Source organism: Ambystoma mexicanum, chromosome 2p, assembly GCF_040938575.1.
Source record: "Ambystoma mexicanum isolate Mex_15411 chromosome 2p, UKY_AmexF1_1, whole genome shotgun sequence".
NCBI classification, from domain to species: domain Eukaryota; kingdom Metazoa; phylum Chordata; class Amphibia; order Caudata; family Ambystomatidae; genus Ambystoma; species Ambystoma mexicanum.
This window is the reverse complement of record NC_090923.1, coordinates 472,379,146-472,405,016: the sequence shown is the minus strand read 5'-3', so window position 1 is coordinate 472,405,016 and position 25,871 is coordinate 472,379,146. Positions and strand designations below refer to the sequence as shown.

Here is a 25,871-nt window from a genome sequence, read left to right as displayed (position 1 = left end):
AAACATGTGTAGTACTCGTGAACCTAATGACTTGTTCCATAGCAAACAGATTTTCTGACAGATAATGTAAAACAACCTCTTATGGCATCTACTTAGGTTGTCCTCAGTTCTGTTTGTATTAAATGGTATTATCAATGTGTCATGGAAAGGAGGGATAAATAATCATCCCACTGGATGCATGTTCAGTGCATCCAATTGGAACACTTTTTGCGTGAATTAATTCTTCACCCAAAAAAAAAAAAAAACATTTGCTTCACAATATATCGCACAAAGGCATAAAATAAGCATTGTGGTATAGCAATTTGCTATGCAATTCTGCAGGTTTGCTAATTAAATTGACACTTGTGTAGCAAAAATAGCTATTTAAGTTGCCCTGTTCAATGGATCACCTTGCATTTCTCTGTTGCCCTCAGACCCCTCTCCATCCTTTTATTCTCTATTCACTGCAGTAATCATCTCCTCCACTCAGTGCTGAAGGCTTGTGCGGGAGTGCTAGTCAAGAATTACTTTTCGTCAAATAATTGCAAGCCAGAAGTAATCATGATGACACTTTTTATTGAGCCAACTATACCCTGTATGGCAAAGACCAGTATGTGTTAACTTTATATTTTTTAAAAGATAGTCATGCAATTTCATTCCTTACATAATGCATAATTACAGTATTGCTACTGTAAAACAATCTAGTGTCTCCATGCTTTACAGTAAAGTTTAGGTTAGTATATCTAAATCTCAGTGTCAACTACATTTCATTTTATTGGGGAAAATGCATCATATAGACGAGTGAACACTTTTGAAAATGTACATGATTACACAGCTGAATAGTTTTGATGGCAAACCTAGTTCTGTTACATACTGGTTGCGTACAACTGCAACTAGTGCTCACCCCATGAGCTGAACCCATACTCTTGCACATTCCATCTCATCACCCTGTTGCTTTATACAAGCTACCCTGAGAAAGTGATATGGCCACAAACAACAACATTCCTCCTAGTTTGTTCAGTTCTCTGCTTGCTACACCATCCACTCTGCTTAGTCTCTTACTTTCCTTTCTCTTACATAACAACATTCCTCCTAGTTTGTTCAGTTCTCTGCTTGCTACACCGTCCACTCTGCTTAGTCTCTTACTTTCCTTTCTCTTACATAATGAATAGACAAAGCTAATTAGATATGTACGTAAAGTAGTGATCAATAGTTCCATCCAGTCTGTACATTTATAGATCTGCTGCAATACCATCCACCGTATTTAGCCTCCAGAGCTCACTTTGCCCTGTGATTATCTTGTAAAACAGCACAAACACGAGGGGTGGCCAAACTGTTTTCAAAGCGTTTTTATTGTATCTATGTGTCCATTCATGGAGCTAAGCTTTTACAGACACTCAGCCAGGGCATGCAGAGCCTACTCACCCTCTCGCATAGTCAAGTAGATTTTATAACGTGCGAGTAACATTTGCAGGGCAAGTTTGAAACCGTTAGGTAATATTTACTTTGTTTGCAGTAAATGTCAAATACGTTTCACTGTGCATGGCTGGCCTCTGGGTGGCAGCAGCATGCCAAACAAAGTTGGTTTTTGCTGACCATTTTACAGAAAGCGCATTTACATTTTTTGTTATCTGTTGCCAAGTGTCGAGTTCACTTATGTTAGGCTGAGTATGTAAACTAAGTTACTAGACCTGCAGGTCTTGCAGAATTGTAAAGAATGTGCAAGGCCCAACTCTTTTTCACTAATGTCTTACTTCAGCAGTACACAGAAATGCTGTATTGTTGCTCGTTTTTTATCTTGGGTATAAACAACTTCTGGTGACATTAAAAATATTTGTATACCATTGCTAATCAAATGGGTTTATTTGCTAATCAAGAAAATGTTAATTAGCAAACTCTGCCAATACATTTTTTGAAAATGAATTCATGCCTTGCAAACCCTCGCTCGCAATAATGATTACATCAAATTACGACTAAATCAGCATTTATGGCATGTGGTCCAGCCAGGAAGCTTATAAAGATGCACCCAATGTTGAGTAATGGGTTCCCTATTTCTAGGGTGAAAACATTTTTATTATTTGGGCATTGGGTTTTCTCGATCCGTCTCTGGAAAAGCCCATGTGAGCAGGCAGGAGGTCTGTTTGGGTCAATCTTTGGGTGCAGTCTCCAGTTTTAAAGCCAAGTGTGTGGCCCAACCCCTACATTTGATTTTTAAGGTGTATATGGCCCAAACCAAGGCGGCAACCAGCTTTGGTGCATGTTTGTGGGGCTTTGAAGGTGTATCTGCACTGCAAGGAAGAGAAAAAATATTTTTGAGAGCGCTGTTGGGCTTGCCCAGCTCGGCTCCCGTCTATTCTATACATGCCTAACTGGACCTTGAATCTTTGGAGGATGAATGGCTTTTTGCTGCTATTTATTTCTGACTAAGTGTCTGGTCCAACCTTAGAACTGCCTTGACACAGCATGTCCTCAGGGCTATTATCAGAGTTGAAGGTTGGAATAGGATCTCTTGGTTAAAGTATATCAATAGTTACTTGTCTCAGTCCAATGTTCTATCATATTTCCCGCCTGTTAATTTACTAAGTGCCAAACATGCCTCTAGTCTAATGAAAACTTTATAAAAAAGAGTTCTGGAATTTCGTGAAGACAGTGCATTGCTGATTCCTGTAAATAGGAGGCTGTCTCTGATAGTTCAGTGGATAGGATCCAGCCCCATCTAATTTTTGGTAACCACTTACATGATCGCTGCGCAATCAGTAGGGCCCGCTTTAACCTGTTGCCACTGGGATTAGTTCCTGTAAATTGAATGGGTTACACCGACATCCCTAGTTGCCCTCTTTGTGGTTGTCAATCAGAAGATAAATTGCACTCTGTAATCTTCTGCCCCTCCTATTCCTCTATTAGACAACAAACAATTTTACCAGTTTTAAGGAAGATGAATTTGGTGCAATGTTGTCCAGCCCTATTTTTTCTTTTGAATGCGGAAAGCCATGATGTAGCTTGGGCACTGCTTTCATTTCTAAAGGCTCCTATGAAAATTAGAACCTGTAATAAAGATTTGCACCAGAGGAAGGACGCTCAGCCAATCGGGTGGCTGTAACAGCGGACATGAATACACAATCCCTGCCTGCTGTCCCAGCCACTTGAGGCCCTTCCCCGTGTGGTGCTTTTTTTCCTGATGTGGGGAACCAACAGGGAGACTCGTGTTTCCTCCCCACGTTAGAAAACCCCAATTCTCTTTCCCCCACCCCATCTTACCTGTGGGACTAGAGCCTTACGCTACGATCCCCGATCCTCCTCCTGTCTGCACGCCTAGGTCCCTTTTCGGCTGACGACGGCCATTTTGGAACATGTTTTCCATGGCCGGTGTCATCCGAAAAGGAACCTAGTCCCTTTTCTATTTTAACGGTGGCAGGCATTTCTTTTTTACATTTATTTTCTCAGACAGCTGGCCTCACGCTGAGCTCAACTCCTGTTGGACGAAAAAAAAGAAAAACTATCCGTACCCTTGGAAATCCAGGGGTGAGAATAGCTTTCACGCCCAGGCTAGGGGGCCGACATGGGCTTGAACGGCCCGCAGATCAGGTCTACCAAAGGTCGTGTTGGCGTGCTATTAAAACCCATGTCCGTCCCCCAGCTGGGGCGTAAAAGCTATATTAACCCTTGGTGAGTAAGAAAGGGTGTGCTGTGCGCATGTGGAGAAGTGAGAGGGTGAGCAACTTTTATGTCTAGGTAGAAGCTTGCAGCTTGGTTTTCTACCCACTATTAACATATACTTTGGGTTTCCCTTTCTGTGAACAAAAGACCTGGAGTGTAAGTATACTCTGTGTCAAACTCAACTCCTTTAACATTCAATTCAAGATGCAAATTCAAATGAACAAAGAAAAATGTCAGTTCAGAATAGTTTTCTTCCATATATTTTAGACCTGAAAGCATCAATCATGTGTTTGTTACCTGATTAAATGCAGCAGACCGAGAACTGGATCTTAATCTTTTTCAAGATGGGTTCAGAAGACAGGACACTGCTGATCATTGATTGGTACTTTGTCTTATTTGGCCTGGAAACACACGAGCCGGCCAGGTCTATCACTTTCAGGACTTCTACATGGTATTTGATCTGGTCAGCATAACTTCATAACCATTCTACAAAAAAAAAATGATTTAAAAAAAAGTGGAATTATGGCAATGAGGTAAGGATTTCAACTTCAAACCAATACCAACACTGATGTATAAAATATTAAAGCTAGCTCTTTGACATTAAATATAAAGCATGAAAACAGCATGAAGCAGTGCTGTGTGCAAGACTACAGGAACCAAATAAAACACACATTTTATATTGCAGAATCGATTCCCATGAACTGGCAGATTATTGCAAAACAGATGAGTGATGGCTGGAAGGTTATGAATGAATCTTAACCACTGGCAATTGTTCTGGGTAACCTTCCAAAACATTTTATCTCAGCCTGCATTCCATTATGCAATTACAGACCATATACAAACTAAAACGTGTCCAAAAAGGGCAGTCAAGCTCGAATTGCAGGGTTATATCCCTACTTCACAGGCCCACAAGCAACCCAAAAGATATATCAGCATATTGAACGTCAGTGATGTGTGGGTTGGGTCTCTAGGCACGGCAGGCTTGGGACCCACGTCTAGGCATACCCATCCCACTCGTTGGGGGAGAGGGGGGATTTAAAATTGAAGGGTAATGGCTGGAAGCCTGCGCAGAGCATGAGTAAGCACACCACAGACTTTTAAATACAGCTAACATGTTACACCCACCCACAGCATGTAATGCATTGAGGGCAAGATGCAGGGCATGTTGACTCGAAGAAAATGCATAATTACTTTATCTCATTCGCCATACACTACACACCAGGTTGTATTATCACAATTAAAAGGACTTTCCTTAGCATAAAGAAAGGGGCACTTTATAAATATTTGTTTAGACTACTTTACATATTTACAACATAGAAGGTAAAAAAATAAAATAAATAATACTACCAGAAAATGAACGATATCGCCCTTTTAATCATACAGATTGCTTCGGAGTGCCTTTTTCAAAACCATCTCCGTTTTCACAGTTCATGAAATACTACAGTAAAAAACTAGGTAAAAGTATTACGAACAAATCACATTATTTATTCCTCAGTTAGAGCTCCGGCAGGCTCTGGGGAACAGGGATACCCACACATTTTGTGCAGGACTATCTGGAGGAGTTAAGCAGGAGACTACTGTAAAGGGCGCAGAAGTAAGACTGACACAATGGTGACATTAATGATTGATACAGACTTTCATAGGAAAACGTCTACCTATTGCTACTATTAAGAGGGGATCCCCCGCCTCAAAGGAATCTAAGGGGTCCATCAGGATGTGAACTAAAAGCAAGTCCACTGTTGTGTCCACAAACCTACTTCTAAACCTCACACTAATAACTAAGGATAAGGTGAAAAAGGGGACTGTCTGTAGTTTCCGAGATTTGGTAGAACAAAGTTTCAAAATGAAGGTGCCAAAACGAAGATCAAAAACCAAAGTTCAGGAGTATCTCCCACCTCCTGAAAGTTCTCAAAAGTCTCTAACAAACCACCACACACCAGAGGAAATGGCTCCCTTCCCCTGGTTTACTCTCATGCTTATTGTACAGTTACTGAACTAATAGGGGGTGGCAGGGAGCAGGTAGGGGGCGTCTCATTCTTCCTTAGGCTTCCAGGACACTTTAGCAATTGACTGGGAAATTAGACTCTTTCTCAACCGCCCTTCCCGAGCTTCTTCTCAGTCTTTGGGGCCCCAGACCCTGGTTGGTAGACCCGATTTACCAGGCACCATGACGAAGAAGAGTGGCATGGATACTTCTCAAAGCTGTAGTGGGTCCTGGACCCTAGTTAGCAGTGCTGTTTCCCTTCTACCAGGCGCTGGGAAGAAAAAGAGCGAGTGTGGATGCTTATCTAAGCTGTAATGGTTCCTTGATCCTGGCGGGTAGGCCTGGTTCCCTTTTCTTCCATGTCCCTTAGTCCCAAGGTAAGATTTGGTTTACTCGCCTGCCAAGTACAGTCTCCAAACGTATTGCACTCACAGTTCCCTTTGCAGTCTTGTGATTTCACATGCAGACTTGTTTTACTCACCTGAAAAGTTCATCAGTAGTTTCAAAATATGGATCCCAGACCCTTCTCTCAGACTTATAATAGTTCTCAATTGAACCTGTTTTTCTCTTTCAAGCTTTCTCAAAAGTCTCTCTTCTGTTAAAGTTTTTTTTTTCTGTATCTCTTCTCAAAGGGGATGCCACAACCTATTTGGTCCCACCAACCATTGTCTCAGCCATCCAGGTACCTGCATGGTCTTGGCCGTAGCAGAGTAGCTGCTCACAGAGTTTCTGATTCCCTTACCCAGCTCTCTTGACAAGTTGGAGGTGTTTCGTTCTGCCAATGCGGCTACGCATCATCTCTCTCTCTGCACTGTAAGTGGCTTGCCTGGAGCATGCAGTGCCGTGGCTTGATTCCGCTTGCCGTTGGCTCTCCCCGCCTCTGGTTTCTTGTTCACCGCACTTGGCCTGTGGGGACCGCCTCTACAGTGTCTCTGCGCCTGGGTCTGCCACGGCAACAATCCTCCTGGATTCGGCTTCTCCTTTTGCAGCTCCACAGTACGAAAGTGTGGCTCGGCTCCACAGTATGAAAGTGTGGCTCTCTGACAGTCTGTCGGTTGCAGAAGGTCCCGGGTCCTCTCAGCCTTCCAAACCCGATGGCTTGCTGGTCCCATACTCCTCCCTGGAGCATCGTACTTGGTTCCTCTATTGATGAGTTGGCAGCTTTCTCCAGTTATCCTTGCCTTGCCTGCTGGCAAAGGTTCCCAGTCTGTCTCGTGGGCAATCCAGCCCACAGCCTATGCTCAACAGAGCACCGCTTCCTTGCTCTTTGTTCCTCGAGGGAGGTTTATAATGAATTACCTTTCCTGGTTTCCTTCCTCTAGTTCAACTACCGTTAGACCAATAGAAGGTCGACAACCACTGGCCAGTTCAATGTGGTTCCTATAGGTAATCTTCATGCTTCTGCACTTCTCCCTCGTCACAGTGCTAATCTTGGGGTTCCCTTGCGAGTCAATGGAGTTCGTCAGAGTATTGGGAAAAGGATCTTCACTTAGGTAATTCCTATTCTTCCTCATCCCAGTACTTTCTAGGGGAATGGCAGGGTGACAATAACTCATGACTGTTAGGGAACGGGTGGTTCTTCGTTTTGTAGGGTTAGATTGGCAGGGATACCACGTTCTCTTCAGATAGTCGTCTCTACTCCTATAGGGGGATCCCTCCCTACGAGATCCTCCAGTTGAATGCCAACCCCAAATGGACTAAGTTAGCGACCTCACATCCCTGGTCTCATGAGGGGCAGCACCCCCTAGGAGAGAAGGGATGACACCCGAAGATTTGTCTCACTACCTATAGCCCATTCTTGGGCCCTAAACCACCATGCCGATTAGGATCACAGATTGAGTTTGCGCTGCTCCTCTATTACAGCCATGAAAGGCAACAGGAGTGATCCTCCATTCCCCCCACATGCACCTCCCTTCTTATATGGCAGTCATTAATCATCCACCCATGTCCCAGAATAAGTACTGGCGTGACCCAAAATGTATTGATGAGAGGGAACAGCCCGGAACGAACATAGAGGGATTATTTCAGAATGGCTGCCATGCTCAAGTAGTCAGCCCAACACTTTTCTGTTAAACGTCCTCCTGTGGCAGTAATAAAACTCTACAGGGCAGGACTCTAGCGCTGAATTATGTATGGCCATCATCCCGATGGCCTCTGCCTGAATTTAAACTAGTGGCAAAACCTTCAAATCCTCTGTTCACCACCAGACAGCATATGAACAAACGCAATCACGCAATCAAAGACAAGGGGAGAGATTAGGAAGAAGGAACCCCCAATCTCTGACAAGTATATAATAGAAAGTGGTAACCAGCTAAAAAAACAGACTGGGTAATAGGATCAATTAGCCACCCGAAAAGAAGGGACAGGGCCCTGCAGGGAGTGCCACAGAACAGGAGGAGGAAAGAAGAACCAGGGGTAGAGTCAGAGCCAGGCAAAGCAGCAGAAGAGGTTTGAGAGACAGCCTGCTGGGGGCTATATTCAGACAATGGCAGATGCCAGAGGGTGAGGGAGGACCAGAAGCATGCCCTGGTCTATGTCCCAGATACTAGTTCTAGACAAGACCCACTGGAATAGGAACAACCAAAGGGCCTGCTGAGGGCCATACTCCAGACACTGACAGAGGCCAAAGCCACAGGGGGAGATGAGATCAAAATAGTTCTGATGGTATCACAGAAATTGGGGGTACAAAGACCCAAAGGCCAAGAAAGACACACAACTAGGGAGGGCTATGTCTCAGATCCTGGTGGAGACTAGAACTAAAAAGGCAGAGAAATCATAGGCCTGCCTAATGCAATACCTCAGACCTTGACAGAGACCAGATGCCAAATAGAAGAGAAACCCAAGATCTCACTTACGGATATTTCGCGGATGCTTAAAGGCGACTAAACATGGCACGAGAAAGATTGAAGACTGCTTTGATGCAGGAGGCCACCACTGGCTGGTGTCTTCAAATCTGCAGTATTTTGCTTCCTATTTTTTAAACTTGGGAGTAAAATTATTTTTTAGGAAGTAAAAATGCAAGTCGAATTCCCAATGAGCGTATTTTTAAACATGAGAAAAATATGTTAACTAGAAAACTGAAATGTTTGAATAATTATTTCATCGCACCTAGTTATTCATGTACTTTAAAAAGGTGCATGTATACTTCTTCCAATTAGGCACTTCTAATAGTAGTTTCTTCCTGTGGTACTACCTGCACTACTGGTTCAAGCATATCCATGGAGCTTAGTGAATGAAAGCAGGGGCACACGGTTCTACGTGTTATATTTTTTGTTGAGGGTATTTTTACTCCCCATTTTAAATTTTGGGGGGCATTTGCCTATTTCTACGGAGTAAAAGTGGCCGATAACCTCCCTGCCCCCTTATCTCTAGGGGTGGGCAGCAAGGTGTCATAAGCTGTAGCCTTCAGCCTAGGTGGGCGATTTGTGGCTAGGGGGTGATATCAGAGCCACCTATGTACTCTAAAGCAAAGTATGAGGTGAAATACTTTCTGGAAGGGGAGTTGGGAAGCATGTGACATGCTGCACACCTGAGACTATGGTTTCATAGCCAAGAGCCTGTGCTCCACTAAATATTTTACTCCCCATATTTGAAAGGTTGGAGCAAAATGATTTTAAAGGGAGTAAAAAAGGAAGTCTCTTTCAAAATGGGACTATTTTATAGGTGAGTGAAATTATGTTTTAACTGTCAAAGAAAAATATGTTTGTAATAACTAGATTTCTTTGCACCAAGTTATTCATGCACATCAAGAATCACGTTTACCTCTTCAGGTCAGGCAGTCATAATGAGAGTTTCCTCCTGTGGTACTATGTGACTTACTGGCTTGGAGCTACTGGGGTGAAGATAAGGTGAAAAGCTCCTATATCTGTTTCCCATTTGTTGTTGGCAGTATCTTTACTCCCAGTTTTTATTTTTGGGAGCATTTTCTATTTTTAATGGAGTAAAAGTGGCTGATACTACCCTTATCTGTAAGGAAATCTATACCCCTTATATTGCAAGTTTCGTTTAAGAATACCACTAAGCACTATATCTTTGAGAGACTGTATACTGGTTAGGGAATAATGGGGAAGACCAGCGTTCCTGTGCCCAGGACTCAGATTCACCTGGAGTTAACCTACCCTGGCTTTAGTAATGAAATCCTCTATTTTTGGAACACTTGACCGTAGACCCCATAAGAATTAACCACATCTATTATGGTGCAGTGGATTAAGTGGTGAATCTCACATGTGCTGCATGGTCTGTTGGTTCTTCGACATAACACTTTTGCTTTGTCCGCTAAGCCTTTCTTCCTTAAAGGATACCTTGGATTACATGAGTCAGTTGACAGAATTCTTGCAGAGCAAGCAAAGCAGCATACCATCTGAATGAAAATCAGAATATAAATAGGCTGAATGTTTGTTCAGACTACACACCCAAATGTGGGGAGATCTAAATAATGTTCTTAAGCCTAGCAGGAGTTAATATGAACAGTGGTTTGTTTTACTCTGCTGGCCTGGAAAAAATCAATTTAAATGTGTTCTTTGAGAAACCCAATCACATTAGTTGTTTTAGAAAGATAACCCAGATTTAACAAAATGGAAAGAACTGCATACATGTAGAACATTTACATGATGGGTTAGAGTAACCAATGTGAAATAACGTGCAGTTTGCCAAATTGTGTACCAACATACAGGGAAGGCATCATGAAGAAAGACGCATGCAACCGATTCACTTTTTCTAAAAGGAAAGGTTTATTTCTTAAATGTCAGAATGGATTAAGGCCTATCTTGCCCTATGCTAAGGTGGGATTTCCCTACCTAAAGAAAATAAGGATAGTCCATGTCAATAAGTTCAACTCAAAAGTCTGTCTGTATCCATAACCTAAAATTGCCCTCACAACTAAAGATATACAATGTGTAGGGAGGTCAGCAGCCAAAGAAACAGTGCTCAAAATAATATTCAGAGCTTCTTCCAGCTCCTGGCTTGCTTTCACAGCTTCCCTTTTCTCAAGTTCAGCAGTTCCACAAATGAATCGTCAGGGTTCCCTTTCCCCAAGAGCAACACAGCTCCCTTGACTTTCAATTCCCAGTCAATTCAACTTTCTCAGCAAATCTACCTGATAACCTTTCAGGCTTTTCACCAGCTCTCTTTATTCACCTTCCTTTTAGTGTCTTGAACATTTATTAGGCATAACAGCTTCATCCTTTTGACTTTCCTTGATTCGCTCCAAGTAGGGGTTTTTCGGTCTAGGTGCAGTTGTCAGACCACACGGTTCACCCATCACAGGTCACGCAACGGATAACCCATGGAATTCTGTAGTGTTCAGGGACTTGCCTTGGACTTGCCTGCAAACACAGGTTTCCCTTCTGTAACTGTTTCATTATTATATTGACAGTATTTTAACTCTACCAACTTTCACACACTTCACTTTGTGGTCTTTCTTGTAGTGCTTTCCCATTAACCCATAGTGCTTCTCAAATGCGGTTCATTCGCCTCCCAAGCTTTCATGAATAGCTCAGAGTTGATTGGCACTCTCCTTCAATTGAAAAAGGCTTTTGGCTTGGTTTGAATGCTTTCAGAACTTTTCTTCATTTTCCTTTCATTTGTGCGATATTTCATATACATTGTACATTTCTTTCATTAGTTCAGTATTCAATAACTTGGTAAATACTTTGCCGCACGTTCGTGTTTCCATACTTCACATTTGTTCACCAGGCCCATTTTTCACATACTTTTACTTGACCCGCATCTGCAGTTCCACACACCATGCCCCTGGAGTGCCCCGGCCGTAGTGATCTTTCACAGTCACTCACCGGTGTGTGACTGCTCCTCCGGGTGCTTTGGTTTTCCCCCTCAGGTTCTTGCACGCTCCTCTCTCGCTCTCTGGGAGCTCCGGCGAGCAGCGCTTGCTTCCTCCATACTTTCCTGTAGCTGCCGGCGGCATATGGAAGACTTCTGCATTTCCCCACTCCCAACAGGGAGCACATGGCACAGGGCCCTGCAGAGATCTTGGGCCTTTCGCAGCCTGATAAGGCCTCAGCGTATTTTTCTTGCAGTGCCCTTTTCACCGGCCTATCCTCTGCCTGCTCCACCTTAGATTGCGCTCTCCTGCCCAGCTGGATTTCCACGTGTTTCTCTCTGGCCTCTCTATATATATATGCACCTGTGAACCATTTATTGGCTGCAGGTGCAAGTCCTTTGCCTGACCATAATTACTTCCGTCACTTGGACATGCCCGACCATCAGGGTAGTGTTTTACAGTCCGCTCCTGAGAGTCAACCACTACCATGATGCAGGGATTGTTATCTGACCTCGGTTGCTCCACGATAAAGTCCACCGCGATTGTGTGCCATGGTTTGGGTGATGTTTCAGCAGGTTGTAAAAGCCCCACTGCCCTTTGTCTTGATAACTTAGTCTGAGCACAAATTGGACAGGACATGACATAGTAGACCAATTGTTTGTGTTCCAGGCCACCAGAAGTCATGGGTAATTAGATGCCGAGTAGGCTCTATGCCCCGGTGTCTGGCTTACAAAGAATCATGAAAACCAGATAAGATCAGACTCTAACTCTGGGATGGGTATGTACAACCAGTCAGAATAAAACAACACCGATTCCTTCATGCAGGACTCTTGATGTCCAAGTAATTGAGTCACTGTGGGGTCAGAAAACATGACAGCACGGATTGGGTCCAGAAAGGACTGTACTATTCCAATTAAATATGTATCTTGGAGCAGGGTGGCAGTATACCGCTCTAGTATGGTGTCTGTTGTCAAAGACCTGGCCAAGGCATCTACACGCATATTAGATGTTCCGGAATCGTATAAAAATGTCGACCTGGGAATTGCGACGACCGAAAATGCTGACTTTTTTTTTAAACCCCCACCTTACAAGTAGAAAAACAGTTCTGCCGTTGATTGTCACCCTACCAAGCAAGCAAGCAAACACTGGTGTAGCCAATCACAGAGCCCATACCGTGGGGCAGCGCCGTGACAGACACGCAACCCAGAAGCACCTATAGCGATCGTGGTGCCCACCGTAGTCCGCTGAAAAAACGTGGATGGTTTTATGCCCGCCTGCACCACCGCAGGTACAGCCGCCAGGTGACCATGGGCGAGCGGGGGCGAGGAGAGCCCGCCCCGGGACCTGAAGGTAAGCGTTGGCGGGGTGTAACCATAATCTATTTGCATGTTTGACCCACGGGGATAAGAAAGGAAAGTGGATGGGGATTAGCGACAAACAAGATGTCATAGTGAAGGGTGGGTTGGTAAGTGCAGCTGTTTTTGCCTCCTGCTCTTCTAGCAATAGAGAAAGTATTATGCAAACATTCGAGGCCTGTTTCTGTGTTCTGTCGGTTGCCAGTTTGGTAGACCTGAAAGGGGAGAGAGGCCCTATAGACCATATCTGAGATGAGGCATAGTACTGCACAATTACAGAGCAGAAAAATATTAGGTATGAATGGGATACTGCCTAAGGTGTTGGGATCTCTGGGGTAAAAGATAAGTGAACTTGTGTTCAATATCCGAATGTCTTTTTTGCAGTAGCACTATGGGCATTTATTGTTGAGACGGGTCTCGTGGTTTTTCCTTTGGGAACAGCCAACATGAGAACAGGCTCTTTTGTACCATTGATGACCTGGCATCTTTTTGAGGTTTCCATGTGTTTTCCTACAGGACCGGATTTGTAAATTCTCTAATTTTATCCCCCCCCTCTAAATTTTCTCAAACCTGTGCTGTAAAATACACTGTGTCAAACAGCGATTTAAAAATAAAATCCCCTATGCTCCCCTAAATGATTTGGATTCACTTGGATTCACTTGCTAAACTCGTTCGGCCCACCTTCAGGAACACATTTAACCCCTGCAGTTAAGAAAATAATCACCATCTGCCACTTTTGGAATCCCTTGCAACCAAACAAACTACCCCCACCCCCACCTTAACCTATACTCTAGCAGTAAAAGTATTGTGAGGAACCTGAGGGCATCCTCCCATTTACTCCCCTAGGATCTTCCTCTCAGGTGGCCAAGGAATGGCCATCAGTCTTGGATCCCGACCCTGGGGGTGGATATGTGAGGGAGGATCACCTGAGTGGAAGATACTTGGGGAGTGGAGGAAAGGTGCCTTTCTTTAGGTGAGGCATTGTATCACCCTTTGCCTTATCAGAATACATCCTAGCCTGTCTCTACCCTTGTAGGCTATTGTCAGTCTTCCCCATTGTTATACACTCCAACTGCCCCATATGCATATCCCTTTAAAACTGTGATGAAGAAGAAACGAAGAGTAATGCACACTACACTCTGTGGGTATCTAGTCAATTCATCTAAACCCATTGCATCAAATACTATACCATCGAATTATAAGCATTGAAAAGCATTTCCATCGAAATGCCTTTCCATGGACTATAATTCGATGGTATAATCAAAACTGGTGTTAGGGTTAGATTAAGGGTTACATTGGGGTTGGGGCTAGGGTTAGCTTAAGGGTTACATTGGGTCGGGGTTAATGCTAGGGCTAGGGTTGGATTAAGGGTTACATTAGGGTTAGGGTTGGGGCTAGATTAAGGGTTACATTAGGGTTAGGGTTGGGGGTGGGCTGGAGGGGATCCCCCCCCGTGCACCCATTATGCAAAAAAAACAATAAAACATTGCAAGGAGCTGGCCAGTGCCGAAATTTCAGCACTGGACAGCTCCATGTGACGTTTTAACGTTACAAAAAAATGCATTGAAATGCTATCTCTTACATGTAAAAGTGCATTTCCATTGAAACCAGTCCATTTATATTTTCGATGGACTGGTTTCGATGGAAAAGCACTGCTGAGTCTTAGAAGCTGGCTGAACTGTGCTGTGGCAGTATCTCTTTCATTGCTTTGCCTGAGAGGCAAAGCTACTACTGCTGTGAATCACAGAAGACCCAGGACTGGCCGCTGAGTCCAGCTGAGTCCTAGGAGTCATGGCAATGCCCAATAGAGGAAGAGTCTTGGAAACCCCCATCAACTTGACAACCACTGACTCGACTTCAGCTGCACATAGGAACGTCTGACGCTGTTGAAGCTGCCAACGCCGATGTACTGGAGGTTGGCCCCACTGCACAACAAATAAGCGTATTGAATAGCTTGTCATCTATTGCATTTTTGAACACAAGCACTGGGTGCGAAATGCCGTCTCGTGCCGGTGAACCCCAAGTTATGTGTTCACTAAATCCGTACTCCTCCCCTAGCCGCCTCCGTTTGCCCGCCCCCATGCATAAAATCTACACGGAACAAATACTTAAAGCACCCACGGGGGGATTTGTCCGCCAAGCCACACTGAGCCTCCTCGAAGAGCCGGGTTCTTCTGGAAAGTGTTATGCGGAGCCCCGCCTGTGTTGCCTTGCTGACCGAGCACTTGGAATGCCGCGGGCTGTTTGCTGGGCGAACGCTAATGGCGATTGGCCAAACGAGCACCCCGGCACGTCACTCAGTATTTTCCAGCAACGGAGGCTTGTGAGGAAAATCAAGCAGATTCGAGTTTAGGCAATCGACAACCAAATGCACAAAAGAATTAACTTTTGCTCTGTGATGAAGTATTTCACAGTGTAAAATCACAAACCTGTGCAATTGAGAACAGGGTTCTTTATAGAACCAAACAATCATTATATGTTGGAATCCCTTAGCCAAGAAGCATTGCCGCACGAGCTACACCACAAGCAAGGGACAACCCCGGAATTGGAGATGGCACTGATGGAAGCACCGGTTTTGGCAATTACATCGCTTGGGGCTTCCCTTTGCACTCCCAGACTCGAGGAAGAGGCAGGTACTGGGCAGGCAAACCCGAAAAAAATCAACAAGGAAAACCTTGCTTGAGGTTGTCAAATTCTTAGAAGACCCAACCAAGATAAACTCCTCGCACAACGCAAAACAATCTGAAGAGTTGGGGCATTACCAGCTCCCAAGGACCTGGTAAAAAGTGCTGTGGCAGCAAGTATAATAATAAAGAGCCCCCCCAAAAACAAAAAGAAGTGGCAAAGTGCCCCCTTAAAACGTTGAAGGATCGATGACGGCGACCCTCCTGGCATCCATTGCTCACAACAAAGAGCTAGCACAAACTCGAAACAAACCACGTCTCGGTCTCAGTCTCATGCCAATGCTTTGCGTGTTGGAAACCCTGCTTCTGGCGTTTCACCTACAGAAATCCCACCGCAACCTCAGTATTCCACAAATGACTCTTTGCCTGATGGCTCCTCTTCGGAGTGTTCGATCATGGAATGAGAGTATCCAAAAATATGGCGTTTACATCAGAAGACTAACTCACAAAGAATGGGCTCCCACTATAATCGGGCTGAAATGATCACACAAACTGTGCAAGAATTGCAACCCACCTTGTTATCTGCAATGTCATCAACATTCTGTCCTTTCATGAAAATGTACGAACAAATGAAAGATGGCTTGAACGACTTAACCACGCTGGTTGCTTTAATGAACTCGAATGTAGTAAATCTTGACTTTGATAATAATCTCTTTAAACAAATGCTCAACGAAACTACCAACAAAATCGATTTCTCCTTGTCGGTATTGGAGGATCAAATACAGAACAACAGTTAGGACAAAAACTGTTGGCAGAAGTGGCAAAGGAAGCCCTTGGTTTACTTCGTCCTGGTAAGCCCAATCCACTGGCAAAAGGGCGCTTAACTGATCTGCCCAACTCCACACTCGTCTAAAGCAAGAAAGTAACAAAATGCACCCCTAATAAGGAAACAAACACAAAAGAGGTGGCTTCATATGTTGTGATTCCAGATCAGCTGCCAATGATCCCTAACCTTCAACTACCTATTAGCATGGTTCAAATATCCGCGTCCTCAGTGAACAACATTTCCTCTTCTGCAGGGGCCCTAAAAAGTGTGCACCAGCGTGAAATCTGTGCTAACGTCGATACACAATTGCCTTCAACCTCGGCAGAGTCAAAGGGCCCACCTGCTGATTCTCAGGTGCTCACACCAGCCACCGTCCTGAGCGAGGAGTCTTCAGCTGAAATGTTCTCAATTTTTAATTCGAAGTCTAAACAAGTTGGCCATCCTGTTGGATTGAAACTGGCTCAACCAAAAAAGAAAAAAAAATCAAAAAACTTAAATTCAAGGAAACCTCGAATGACAACTAAAGAAAATTCCTTCGAAATATTAAGATGGTAAGCTTCACACTAAACTCTGACCCTTCTCGTGAACAAGAGAAACAGTCAATCCCATGCAAACCCGTTGAAATAAAGCATATGCAAAAGGATAGTCCAGATCCGATATCCTCTTCTAGTGAAACCTCAATTGATCCATTGTATCTGTCGACATATGAGGACGAAGAAGTAGCTGAGGTTGTGCGTTAACAAGATCCCACGATTGGCACTGACGAAGCACCAAAGTCAGACGTCCCTTTAACTGTGCCGCTCACAGTGGGCTCCAGACCTACAAAAGTGTGCACGTTAGTGATTCCTGACATCTTGCCATCGTCTGTGTGACAATGTGAGCAGCCCTCCATTTGTAACCCTGGGTCAAAAATGGGAAGAATTGGCAGAGGTTCGCAATGTTGGGCTTGTAGAAGCTATTAAACCAAGTGTAACCCATGAATTATTCAATGAGTTGACTCTCTTAAATTTTGCCCACTTCATTGCCATGCCTCGTCTCCCAACCGCTGTACAAATGGCCAGGATATTTGTTCATGAAATCTATTGTATACATGGCCTGCCGGTGAAGATCATATCCAATTGCGATTCACAATTGTGATTCACAATTTGTTGCCCATTTTTGGATCCAGTCATGCAAACATTTGAACATTAAATATGACTTAATTCTGGGTACCATCGCCAAACCAACGGCCAGACCGAACAGACAAATGAGACCCTGGAACAATACCTCAGTTGTTTTACCAATGCCACACAGGATAACTAGTCCTCTCATTTGGATATGACTGAGATAGCCTACAACAATTCCTGGCATTCCTCCATCCAACAGTCTCTATTGTTTGTTACTTATGGCAAACATCCCATGTTCTGACCTATTGGAAGCCTTTCGATTAGACCTGTCCCATCTGTAGACGCCATGGTACAACAAATCCAACAGGTACATCAGCTCACGGAAGAATTGTTGCATGAAGTGAAGCTCAAGATGAAACAGCAGGCCGACAAACATTGTCATCCTGAGTCGGTCAATCAAACTGGCGACTGGGTGTGGTTATCATCCAAGAAGCTGCCCCTACGTAACCTGCCAACTAAGCTTGCTCCCATATTCTTGGGTCCTTTTTTTCCCTGTACTTCGCAAAATTTCTCCTATGGCCTACAAGCTCCAGCTGCCTGCCTGATGGAGAATACATCCTGTCTTTCAAGTCTCTCTGTTGAAGCTCTTCACGCCTGACCACTATGCAAGGCATAAAATAAGCTGTGTCGCATAGCAATTTGCTATGCGATTCTGTAGGTTTGCTAATCAAATTGACACTTGTGTAGCAAAGCTTGCTATTTAAGTTGCCATATTCAATCAAAACACAGCTAGCCCTGTGTTCCTCTCCTGCCCTCAGTGCTCTAATTTCTATGTTACCTTCCAGTGCTAATGGAGAGAAAGTGCAGCAGTAATCATCTCCTCCACTCTTAAGTGCCAAAGGCCTGTGTGGGAGTTCTAGGCATAAACTGCATTTTGTGTCTTCAAATAATTGCAAACCAGAAGTAATCTGGATGATAGTATTTGTGATACTTTTATTAAGTTAACTATATCTTGTGTGGCAAAGACCAGTATGTGCTAACTTTATTTCTTTTTAAAAGCCAGTCATGCAATCGATTCCTAAAAATGTAAGTTGTTACATAATGCATAATTAGAGTATTGGAAATGTAAAACGCTGCATTGTCTCCATGCATTACAGTAAAGATTAGGTTAGTGTATCTAAATCTCATACTGAATTTTGTTGATGAAGATGCAACATATTGACAAGTAAACACTTTTGAAAATGTACATGATCACATGATCAAATGCTTTTGATGACAAACCTAGTTCTGTAACTTGCTGGTTGCATACATCTGTACAATTGGTGCTTGACCATGAGCTGACACCATACTCATTGACTTGACTACCTTGAAAGTGAGATTAGCACAAACTACAATATTACACCTCGTTTGCCCAGTTTTCTACTTACTATGGCTTCCATGCTGCATACTCTCCTACTTTCTTTCCTCTTACGTAATGAATACACAAAGCTAACTAGATGTTTACACAAAGTAGTGATCAACAGTTCCATACAGTTGCTACATCTACAGATCTACTGCCCTACCATACACTGTAGTAAGCATCCAGACCTCAATGTGCTTTATAATGATGTTTGCATTATACATTAGCACCTGCAGGGGAGAGCTGAACTGGTTGCAGGGCCTTTTAATTATCATATCTATTTGTGTCCCTTTATACAGCTAACCCATTTTACAGACACTCATCCATGTCTCACAAAGTCTTTTCGCACACTTGTATAGTCGAGTAGATTTTATGAAGGGCGAGTACAATTTGCAAGAGATGTTTTAAACCTTTAATTTAACATTAACTTTGTTTGCAGTAAATGTCAAATAAGGTTTCACTGTGCATAGCTGGCCTCTGGGTGGCAGCATTGTGCCAACCATAATGCACGTTTGCAGTGGCATGCACCATTTTACATATATTGCATTTTTTGTCATGCATTGCTATGGGTTGAGTGCATTTCTATTAGGATGAATAGGTAAACTAAGCTACCCGACCCGCAGGTCTAGCTGAATTGTAATGAATTTGTAAGTTCTAACTATTCACATTAATGTCTTATTTCAGCTGTATGCAAAACGGCTGTATTGTTGCTCATTTCATGTATGCTGTACAAATAACCTCTGGCAACATTAACAATATTAGCACAAGACTGCTAATCAAATAGGTGTGTTTGCTAATCAACACAATTTTAATTAGAAAATTGTGCTAATCAATTTTTGAAAACTAATTTATGCCTTGCTATGGACGGTTGCACGCTCATCCTGCTCCTGTGGATGTCAATGGCCACATCCAGTACGTTGTCCATTCCATCTGTGATTCACGTGTCTGCAGAGGATGTTTTTATAACCCAATTGACTGGGAGAGATATGGTCCCTGTCATCGTACTTGGGAACCAGCCTTGCAGGTCCATGCTCCTAGGTTGATCCGTCAGTTCGTTCACTAATACCCTTGGAAGCCTGCCTTGTTTCGGTCTCCGGAAGGGGGGCAGAGTGTTACACCCCGCCAACGCTTTCCTGCAGGTCTCGGGATGGGGCGCTCGCTGCCAGCTCTCACCCATGGTCTCCTGGCGGCTGTACCCACGGTGGTGCAGGCAGGCATACAACTATGCACAGTTTTTCAGGGGACTGCGTGGTGCTACACAATCGCGACGGGTACTTCCGGGTTCTTCAGGGTTGCGCGCCTACATTACAGCATTGCCTCACAGTATGGTCTCCTATGATTGGCGACAACCAACACTGGAACTGTTTTTTCAAGCTCTAATGGACAGCAGAGCTTCCATTCAGAGGGTCTTAACGCTCCAAGTAGCCTTGGTCACCCGACTTCGCTCCTCGGCCCGTGTTGCCTCTTCTGCCCGATTCCTGGCCTTCCTTGCCCTCCTCTGCTTCCTTCCTCCCTACTCTGTTCCTGCTCCTTCTCTTGGCCTGCCTTTCCTTGGTTTCATCACCATCTGAACTGCTCTAGGGGTGGCTCCCTAGGAGTAATATTTTTGCTACAGAACAACTACCTCCCGGGTCAGTGGATCCCACTGCCTTGTCATCACATTAATACTGGGAGGTGAGCCGTGGTGTGGGGGAGCTGGTGCCCAACCTCGCCCAAGTACCCAACTGCTTGGAACGGAAGGGGGCTGGATTCCCTGTCCACACTAACCACAAGTAGACAGCCTGGACGTCTTGCGAGCTGGTGCCCCCAAGAACAGCAACCGGACAGCACTTGACAGCAACTAGACAACAGGCAAGCCACATCCCAGTTATCAGGCTCTTAACAATGACCTGCTTTATACACATGGTCATACCACTGTCTCTGGATAACTAACTCAGGGATCAGGCATTTTTAGGACAGCAATCTCACCCTCTTCTGTGCTTGTACCAGCTCTCTATGCACCTCAACACCTTTCAGGTGCTGGAACTCCCGGGCCAGCTTCTAGATCTCAGGGTTGGTTTCTTTTTTGCAATGCATGTCATAGCATTATTCCTAAACACTGCCTTATATGCTCCCCAAAGGATGTTCTCCTTGTCAAAAAATGAAAATGATGTGCTGTACATACTCAGCAATTCTCTACAAGACCAAAACTAGCAAGGTGACATGCATTAAATGTGTTTGGGGTGGATCCTGTAATGACAAGCTGGCCGTACATGTGTAATGATCTGAAATGCCTCCTTCCAGGTAGTTACTTCTTTCAGTAAGAGACCCGCATGAGTGAGAAATAAATAATGTATTCTAAATACTAAATAATATGCCCGAGAGCGGATGCAATAGGTTTTGATTCAAGATTTTAAAAATGGCAATGCAGAGGCATTTTCATGTAATTTCGTTGATTCTGTCCCCATCTGCACCGCTTGAGTCAATATTTCGACTCCTGTCTACAACATCATTGAAGTCCCCACTACCATCGTCAAACCTGGAACCGCTCCAATAATCGTATTACTAATTTCCATCATAAATACCCCCTGATCCTGGGATAGACTGAACCCCACTGATTATTTATGGGAGGGATTCCTAAATTAGTATTGCTACACCCTGTGAGAACTTGCAAAACCTGCATAAAAAACTCAATAGTATCTGCCCATCCCAAGAAAGGTCAAGTGAGTTTTTTGGAAAAGGACCATATTTGGTCTATGCCAGTTACCTTTATGATTTTATCCCAAAGTGCATTTGCATTCCATGATCTGCTTTTTGTAAAGATCAGGCCCATTTCCTACCCAAGATGCCTGGAACCTTACATAAGGCATAGAGAGTCCATAATTTAATTTGCCAGTGTAAAAACCCCCAACAGCAAAAAACGCAAAGCCAAACCAACCCCGTTCCCAAATTCTCTCCACCCCTACACATCCTACCAAGCAGAAGCATATGTCGCCCAGCAAAATTTGAAACAATCAATTAAATTCCTCTAACTAATGGTACCGAAAGTCCAGTTCAAAAGCTTGGTTTATAAACGCTACCTGCATACCTGCATGAATAAAACTAGGGGAAGTTCAATAGGCTGGGGAGAAGATCTTAGAATACCCGGTTGCTGGTGTTCGGTGTTATCATGACACAGCAAATAGAAGCAAATTACCTGGGATATGGCAAAAACAGAATGTGTTTAAGGCACAGTGGGGGCATTTGCCAGAACTAAAGGATTGATACCAATGGCCTTAAACTGGATTCACTGCCCAACCGTCTGTGCAAAGCACAGTACAGTACAGGGATACATGGTCCCAATGATAGTCCAGATAAATGGACTTCTTGTAGTTTTTGAAATCCTGGTGCGAAACAAAAAAGAACAAAAATTACAATATACATTGAGGGTAGGAATGAGAAGGAAATTGCTATGTCAAAGGTGGCAAAATCATGTTTTTTTTTCATTCAGATGAGCAAAGCACACCTTTGGATCAATAGTTCCAAGGTACTGCACAGGGGTTAATAGGTTAGGAAAGCTACACAGAGACATTTGCCAAATAGAGGAATTCCAATTGCTTGGATTGGAGCTCACAACCAAGATCAGTTTAAATTGGGCACAGTTTAAGAATGCCAAGGTTCATTTAGTGGCAAACAGCATTATAAAAAAATATAACATTTATCTGAATTTAAGCAAGAGGTGCAAATGTTAATAAACAACTGAGTAGTGCTAGCACAATAGAAGGCTGAACAATCGAATGAATGATATAAATGGTAGCCAATAAATATCAAAAAGCAATGGGACAGGACAGATTGTGTAGGAAACCCGCAAGAGCAGGTAAACAAGTCAGATCTGTGAGACAGGCATGGTATCAATAAATGACACAGCCAACAGATTAACAGTTTTGAAAACCTTTATTAAAATGTCAGGATGGGTGTAATTCCCAAGTTCCCATACAGCTATGGTGGGAATAGCCTGACCCAGACTAAGGAAAAGTCTAAGCACGCAAGTTCAACTCAAAAGTCTGTTTGTCAAAACATATGCTTGCCCTCACGTCTGATATAGAAGAACAAGTTACTTTCTTACCTGGTAACGTTCTTTCGATGGGATGGTCCGACGACTTATTCCATATCTATGACATGTAACCACCACAGCTGTGCTGCTTCGGAACCTTTTTTCGGCGTCTGCGTCCTGCGTCGATGACGTCGATGCGCCGTCGTCGAGGACCTCCTCCGACGTCATCCGATGTGATAAGTAGGACGCACGACGCCCGTAGCCTCAGTTGTAGTTTTTTCCCCCAGAACGTGTGACATTAGTCAACTGCCAGTCAGACACAAAGCCTTGCGGAACGTAAGCTGCAATCGCAAAAGAAATTCTGCAGCGGGGAAGGCAGGGCGGGAGCGATATGGAATACGTCGTCGGACCATCCCATCGAAAGAACGTTACCAGGTAAGAAAGTAACTTGTTCTTCGAGGGGATTGGGTCCTCCGACGTATTCCATATCTTTGACAGACTCCCAAAGCAGTACCAGAGCAAGGAGGAGGGAAAGAATTTAGAATCAAAATTTAGAATATCCAATCAAATAGCAGAGCAAAGGACCGCCTTGCCAAAGGCCAGATCCTGTCCTCGGATGGAATCGAGGGAATAGTGATGTACAAATGTATGTACTGAAGCCCAGGTGGCTGCATCACAGATGTTGCGAATAGGAACACCCCTCTGCAGGGCAGTAGATGCAGCCATACCCCTGGTAGAATGGGCCCGCAAGCCAGCCGGTGGGTCCTTACCCGCCAAGCGGTAACACTCCGAGATGGCCAAAATAATCCAGCGAGACAAAGTCTGTTTCGTCACAGCTTGCCCCAAACGCTTTCCAGCGTAACCAATAAAGAGTTGATCGTCCACTCTGACCCGGGACATGTGTGAAACATAAAAGCTTAAAGCTCTCCTAGGATCAAGCCTATGGAGCCTCTCCTCTTCCTTACCAGGATGCGGAGGAGGATAGAATGCCGGAAGAACAACCTTCTGGGCCAAATGAAATTCCGTCACTACCTTCGGAAGAAAAGAAGGACGAACTCCAAGGACAACCCTGTCCTTGTGAAATACAGTGAAGGGTGGCTTAACTGAAAGTGCCTGTAACTCGCTCACTCTGCGAGCGGAAGTAACCGCAACTAAAAACACAGTTTTCAGAGTTAACAGCCTCAAAAGGCAAGAATGTAAAGGCTCAAACAGAGCACCCATAAGAAACTTATGAACAAGGTTCAAATCCCAACCGGGCACCAGGAAAGGTGACGGAGGGAACACATTAGTGAGCCCTTTCAGAAACTGTGAAATTAAAGGGATTTTAAAGTAAGAACACTCTTCAGACGAGCGCTTAAAGATGGACAGCGCCGCCAGATAACCTTTAATGGTACCCACTTGCAAGCCCCTGTGGGCCAAAGAAAGTAAAAAGGACAGAACCATGGGGATGTCACATGCAAAAGGATCCACATTCTGAACTCTGCACCAGTCGCAGAACTTACGCCAACGGCAACGGTACAGAGACTTTGTTGCTGGCCTTCGGGCCGAAAGGGAGGGATCTGACCTCTGGATGGAGAACCTGACCCCCCTCCCGTGAGAGCAGATCGTCTCGGTAGGGAAGACGACGTGGAGGGCAGATGGACAAGTCGAGAAGGTCCGGGTACCACGTCCTCCGAGCCCACGCCGGGGCAATGAGGATCATCCGGGAACCGAACTTCCGTAACCTCCACAGCACTTGCGGGATGACGGGGACTGGAGGAAATGCATACAGCAGCGGGAATGACCACTCCACCACGAACGCGTCTCCTAAGGCTCCTTTTCGAGGAAAGTCCCGCAAGCAAAAACTTTCGCACTTCCGGTTGACACTGGAGGCGAAGAGATCCACTTGAGGGGTCCCCCAAAGGGCGAAGATCTCCAGGAGAACCTCCTGAGCCAACTCCCACTCGTGAGAGATCGCGCTCTGACTGCTCAGAGCGTCCGCCATCACGTTTTCGTCTCCAGCCAGATGAACTGCCGAGATCGAAACTTCCTGCTGGATGGCCCAGAACTCGAGCTGCATCGCCTCCCTGCACAGAGGAAGTGACCCTGCCCCCCACTTTTTGTTGAGGTAGTGCATGTCCACTGTGTTGTCCGTCAGGATCAGGACACTCTTTCCTCGCACAGTCGGCAGAAAAGCCTTCAGGGATAGCCTGACGGCCCTCAGCTCCAACAGATTGATATGGAGTCTGGACTCCCACGGAGACCAACGACCGCTGTCAGCCCGTTGGCATGAGCTCCCCATCCCGTGAAGGATGCATCCGTCACAATCGTTACCTCCGGCCAGGGAAGCCAAAACGGAGCCCCCTTCATCAAGTTGCCTTCGACGGCCCACCACAGAAGGTCCCGGGCGACCGAGGGCGGCACTTGAACCGGGTCTGACATCCTGCCGGAGGACTGCGACCATTGCGTCTTGAGTGCCCACTGCAAAGATCTCATCCGCAGGCGAGCCTCTGGCACCAGAAGAATGCAGGATGCCATGAGGCCGAGCAACCTCAAGAACTCGAACGCTGGGAGCGTCTGGGCATGCTGAAACTTGTGCACCATCTGCTGAATGTGAAGAGCCCTCACCTGGGGGAGGAAAACACCACCCCAGGGAAGTGTCGAGCACTGCTCCGATGTACTGGAGCCGCTGTGTTGGCGTCAAATGGGACTTCTTTAAATTGAGGGAGAAGCCCAGCCTGTGAAGGGAGTGGCAGGTGACGGACAGATGATCCAGGACTTGCTCGGGAGAGCTCCCCCTGATCAACCAATCGTCCAGGTAGGGGAAGACGTGAATCCCCCCTTGCCTGAGAAGCGCTGCCACCACCACCATGAGCTTGATGAAAACCCTCGGGGCGGAGGTCAATCCGAACGGCAGGACCCGAAACTGAAAGTGCGAGTCGCCAACCGCGAACCTCAGGTACTTCTTGTGCTTGGGATGGATCGGCACATGGAAGTAAGCATCCTTGAGGTCGAGTGACACCAACCAGTCCTGAAGCTGAAGGGCCTGGAGGACTTGAGAGAGAGTAACCATCTTGAACTTGTCCTTCCTGAGGAGTTTGTTCAAACCGTGCAAGTCCATGATGGGTCTCAATCCCCCGTCTTTCTTCGAAATCAAAAAATAAGGGGAAT

The 25,871-nt window shown here is 44.9% G+C and overlaps 1 protein-coding gene across 4 annotated transcripts in view; it reads right to left on the bottom strand.

The window, feature by feature from the left end:
• The window catches only part of LOC138566485 (cyclin-dependent kinase 17-like), a 1,557,968-nt gene that overhangs the window by 1,442,779 nt on the left and 89,318 nt on the right, over positions 1 to 25,871 (bottom strand). For 2 of the 4 annotated variants that reach the window (XM_069643847.1, XM_069643850.1), the window contains exon 2: positions 3,934 to 4,122. The gene's annotated coding sequence lies outside the window, so the exon portion shown is untranslated. Of the gene's footprint in view, positions 1 to 3,933; positions 4,123 to 25,871 lie in introns of those variants that run through there. The other 2 variants (XM_069643846.1, XM_069643848.1) reach the window with 1 other exon arrangement.